A 5,037-nucleotide genomic window follows, 5' to 3' on the forward strand; every position below is an offset into this window, starting at 1 on the left:
ACCGGCCTCCTCTTTCTTGTCCAATTTTTTTTTTCTGACTCCTGTGTAATTCCATTGAATGTAGGAGTTTTTAAATTATAATTCACATGTAGAAGATAATAACGTCCTGTGACGGCAGCTGATGTTAAGCTGAGTTAGACAAAGGTAAACCGTGAGCATCCGGATAAGTAAAAATACAGCAATAAAAACATTTAATTCAGTGATACGACTTCGGTGGACGTTACTGATAACCACACACACTTAGTAAGGCCACTACACTGTTATTTTTCAACCTTAAAATTTAATTGACATTTTTCCTAACAATTCTGACTTTATTCAGACAGTCTACTTCATTTATCATTGAGAATCTAAAACATAGACCTCCGTGGGTAAAGTAGCACACGTGCAATTTTTTTGTTTAAAGTCACGGGTTTGGCGTGTTCCAGACCCATGACTAGAATCTGCTGCTTTATTGTCATGACAGACAATAAAAGAGTTTTAGGTGAACAAATCTCATCATATCACTTTGACTTCTGAGCCATGGGGTGGAACCTTTTTTTTTTTTTTTTTTAATTTTCTGACATTTTAACGACCAACTGAATCACTGATTAATAGTAAAAAAGAATTATCCGTAGATTAGTCGATGATGAAAAATCATCAGTTGCAGTCTTGGTGTTGTGGGAATGCTTCTAAATAATGCACAGGCTCATGAAGGCTGAACAGAAAATGTTAGTTCTACAGTGGCATCCAGCTATTCTTTTTTAAAAGTACGCTTATAGGACAGAGAATGCAGCCAGGATCATGTAATGTAAGTGTTCAAGGTGTGAGAGTGGACGTTATTAGATGTGGAGGCTTGCAAATCTCAACAGACTCTGTTTTTCATCACCTCATCTCACCTCCACCTTCACAGAAAGCATGAATCATACCGTGAATCATCTTGTGTTTCTTCTGCGATGTTTGTGGTGACATCTATTTCTCTCTGCATGTGGTGGCGGCGTCCTGGAACACACACATATGTCTCATCCTGTTAACAGGGTGACTATTGGCGTCGGTGTCACAGATGTGTGTGTGTGTGTGTGTTTGTGTGTGTGCGTGTGTGTGTGCGTGGCATCCCAGCAGCTCAGTTATTATTTCTTGTTCCGTCCGTCTGAAGGACTTGTAGGTGAAGAGCTGATGGAGTCCTTAAAGCTGCAAAAGTATTTACACTATAGCTCTAATAACACTAATAACTGCAGTTATTTGCAAATGACAGTTTTTTTTGTCGATTTTCTGAACTCATCTTGATTGTTATATACTCTTTATGAGGCAGTTCTATTTTCATACTAATATATGTACGTATTTCCTGTTCATTTTCATCTCCAACCATATGGAAAACTACAGAACACAACAATACCTGGTTAATAATTCAGAGGTGACGGTTTTGAACCGTTAATCATTTAAAGCCATTAAAAGGTCTTTATTGTCTCAGCTGCAGTTAAATATCTACTGTACGGAAGGACTGAGCCTTGTAAAGCAAAGCTGTTCGTCATAAATGTCACCAAGGCGAAACATTTGGTCATTGTGAGGGTGAAAAACACACAGAGTCGAGGGACTGGCTGTGACTGCCAGAGTACAGACAGTACTGAGAGTGAAATCTGCTGCTTTTCCCCTCGAGAGAATCCCATGAACAACATCGGCGTTATATTGAGCTTCAGATGAAGCTTGAGAACGGAGAAGAACGTATTTAGATCCGTATTGATTTATTGATTCAATGACATAGTTACATGCCAATCGATCCAAATACTGATCCACATTGCTCCATCATCTGAGGTGCGCCTTTATCTCGGAACGTCAAAGACCAATTTATCTTTTTCTTTCAAGAGCAAAAGAATTTTAGGACTTGTGAATTAACTGTGAAACTAAATATGAGGTGAATTTTGTGAATTGATCCTTTAAATGTAGTTGATTGTTTTAATGCTCACACGTAGTCTCACAGGCTCCTGAATCACCTCACAATCGTATCATGGAAGAATTTGCGATATCTGCAAATATTGTATCATTGTTCGAGGAATCAAAACTCTATCTTATCGTGATTAAACTTGTGATTTAGATCCCTGATCGTTCTTAATATTTTCACGCTTGTAAGCATCTAATTTCATGGTAGAAACCCGGGAAGCGTCTCTGTTTTTGCTGCAGGGATTTGAAGGCTGTTTGAGCTTCACTGGGCACCAACACCCCGGAGCGGGTTAAAGGTGTGATTTCAAATGCGTCTGAAGATTCAGACGATGATCGATGATGGTGTACCTGATGCTGATGCTGAATCCCAACTAGTTCTAAACAAATCCAAGAGTTAAAAGTTTTGTGATGATCGTAAAGTGAAGTCACTCAAGTTTCCATCAACGGAGTTGCGAAACCACCATGGGGGCGCATTGTATGTGAAACAGCAAATTGATTTCATCATCCTATAAGGTAGGGCATTGTGGGTAATAGTCGATTTGGTATCTATCTTTAGGGATACACTCTATATTCAGCTGATAAATTAATATCTCTGTTTTACGCACAAATAAATTGTCCATATATTATCACGGAGCTAATAAACCCAACAGTTGTGATCGGCCTGTTTGACAGTGGAGGACATATTGTGGTAATACTTCCCACAAAAAGTGCTTTTCGCATTTCAAATACCCACAAATCAGTTTTTTGAGCACAAAAAGGCAATTTTCACTAATGTATCATTTCCTTTTGACTCCAGAAAGCAGAAAGTGCTAGTCACATCTAATTAGCCTGAAGCTTTTGGACCCCGTAGCCATCAACGACTAACAACAGTAAAACTGTTTCAAACTTCCATTTACAAACCTCCATCTGCAATAATCAATGTTTTCTTGTTCCAGCCCAATGCTCAGAAATCCACAAAAAATTAATTTGAGCTAAGGAACATCATTATTTCTCAATTTAAAATGTGGTTTAGCGAGCATAAAGTTGGATAAAGAAGTCGTGCATTATACCGGTCAGTGGTCTTGAGAGGTAGCAAACAGACGTTTTTGGGCAGTTTTGTATATTTTTGTTGTTGTTGCTGTCGTGTTAGCTAGCTGTCAATCAACATGGACCTCAAGCTAAATATACATGGCTGGCTCTCTCTGCAATCTGAAGACACGAAGATGTGATGCACGAGGGAAAAATATGTCTGAGCTCAAGACATATTTTTGTGAGAATGTGAAAGGCAGAAACAATGTTTGGGTGAAGTATCGCTTTAACTTGGTAAGTGAACATGTACCAGGATGGTGTGTGGGCACAAACCTTTTGCTTGAAATGGTGTTTGTGTAGCAGCTCTGCAGATTTTTTTCACAAAACAGACTCCAACACAAAACAAAACTACCTTTGAATTACTTGTGCTTTCCCTTTAGATTGTGCAGCAGATATGATACATTCAGTATCACTTGTCTCCTCTCTCTTTTGGTTTGTTGCAAGACAGTAGAATATAAGTTACAAGTTGGACTTCGGTATGCTGGAAGCTACACTCAGTCGAGCTGTACATCATCACCGAGGGACTGCAGGAATTCTTTCATGATTCAAAAATGTAACCTTTACCACACTGCCAGACCGTTAAGCCTATTTACAACGTGTGCCAACTAAAATAACTTTTCAAAACACTCCCCGGCTCGGAGAGTAGTGGTGTTTTCATGGGAAATCACAAAATGAACGTAGCTCTGTTAAAAAAGAAGAGAAATCAATATAAAACTAAAAGAAAAAGACATGAAGCGAACAGTATAAAATGTGATGTGAATGTGTGCAAGAATTAAGGGAAGAAACAATACATAGAGAGAGAATTCCCAGAGAAATGAGCAGAGAAGCTATATTGGGCCTCCACAAAAAAAAAAAAAAAAAGGTACATTTGCTAAATCTTACCCCAAGTGACCTGTGGCAAGAGTCATATCACATTTGATCAACTTATATCCTATCATCTGAAAACTACACAGTGTCCAAATCATTGTGTCAGACGTGACCTTTCCATATAGTCCAGTTGTCTCAAACCTCTGATTTCAGAACAGTGATGTTCTTCACACGAATGGCATCGTTGAAGGTGATGTCAACACCGTTTAAGACAATACACAGATTATATGTCAGATGGTCACACAGCCGAGAGTGAGTCTTTAAAGCAAGAGTGCCCACCAGCACGGACCCTGGCTCAAACTGCCAGACAATGTAGAGTAAAAACTGGCTTACAAGGGCACTGCAAATCTACATAAGCCATAAAAAGCCATGCCACATTTACACCCAGTTTGGGTTTTTCTCTCTTAAAGGGACATGCGCACAGTTTACGAACAGAGGAGGCAGAAAGACTGCTGAGAAAGCAGCAGGGTTGGGAAATAGACTTTCAACATACTGTTCATTCTTGATTGCCAATTCAAAATGTAACGACAGACATAATGCACTAACTAGAAGTACAATTCAAAGACAATCTTTCTGCTACTTTTGCAGTATGATGCATTTGTTTTCAAGCCAAAAAAATTGCAAAAGTGTGTGCAATCTTATGATCTTTCTTTTTATCATATCTCTAAGCAATAAACCAGTTTCCCTCTTCTTAAAAAGCTTGTGATTTGATCTTTTTTTTTCATGTGAAAAAAAGAAACAACAACCACAACAAAAAAAAAACAGACTGGATTACCGTGACAATTCTACATGTAATCCTCTGTTCCCAACCCTGTAAAGCAGTGAGCGTGGCAGACCAGTCACATGCACACTATGGGGAAAGGCTAGACACATAAGTACTAACCTTTGGTCTCTGGCTGCTGGGTACTAAACATCATACAGAAGAACAGGCAGCAGCGAGGGAAGGAGACTCAGACATCCAATGAAAGCACCGTTCACGCAGTAAAGTTGCAGTTTAGCACAGAGGTGGTGTTCTTTCCCTCACATCTGTCTGGACAAGTTTTTCAACTCTGTCTCGGTCTCTGTAGAGGGCCGAGACCTGTTGCTCCAGCCTCCCCCGACCGTAGAAATTATTTAACAATCGGCAGTGAGCATTATGACCTGTTTTCTGTTGTTTTGTTTTGTTTGGGTTTTTTTTTTTTTTGACAA

This window comes from Aulostomus chinensis, chromosome 15 (assembly GCF_037954235.1).
Source record: "Aulostomus chinensis isolate RoL2024-O1b breed Wild chromosome 15, RoL_Achi_v1.0, whole genome shotgun sequence".
Lineage (NCBI taxonomy): Eukaryota > Metazoa > Chordata > Actinopteri > Syngnathiformes > Aulostomidae > Aulostomus > Aulostomus chinensis.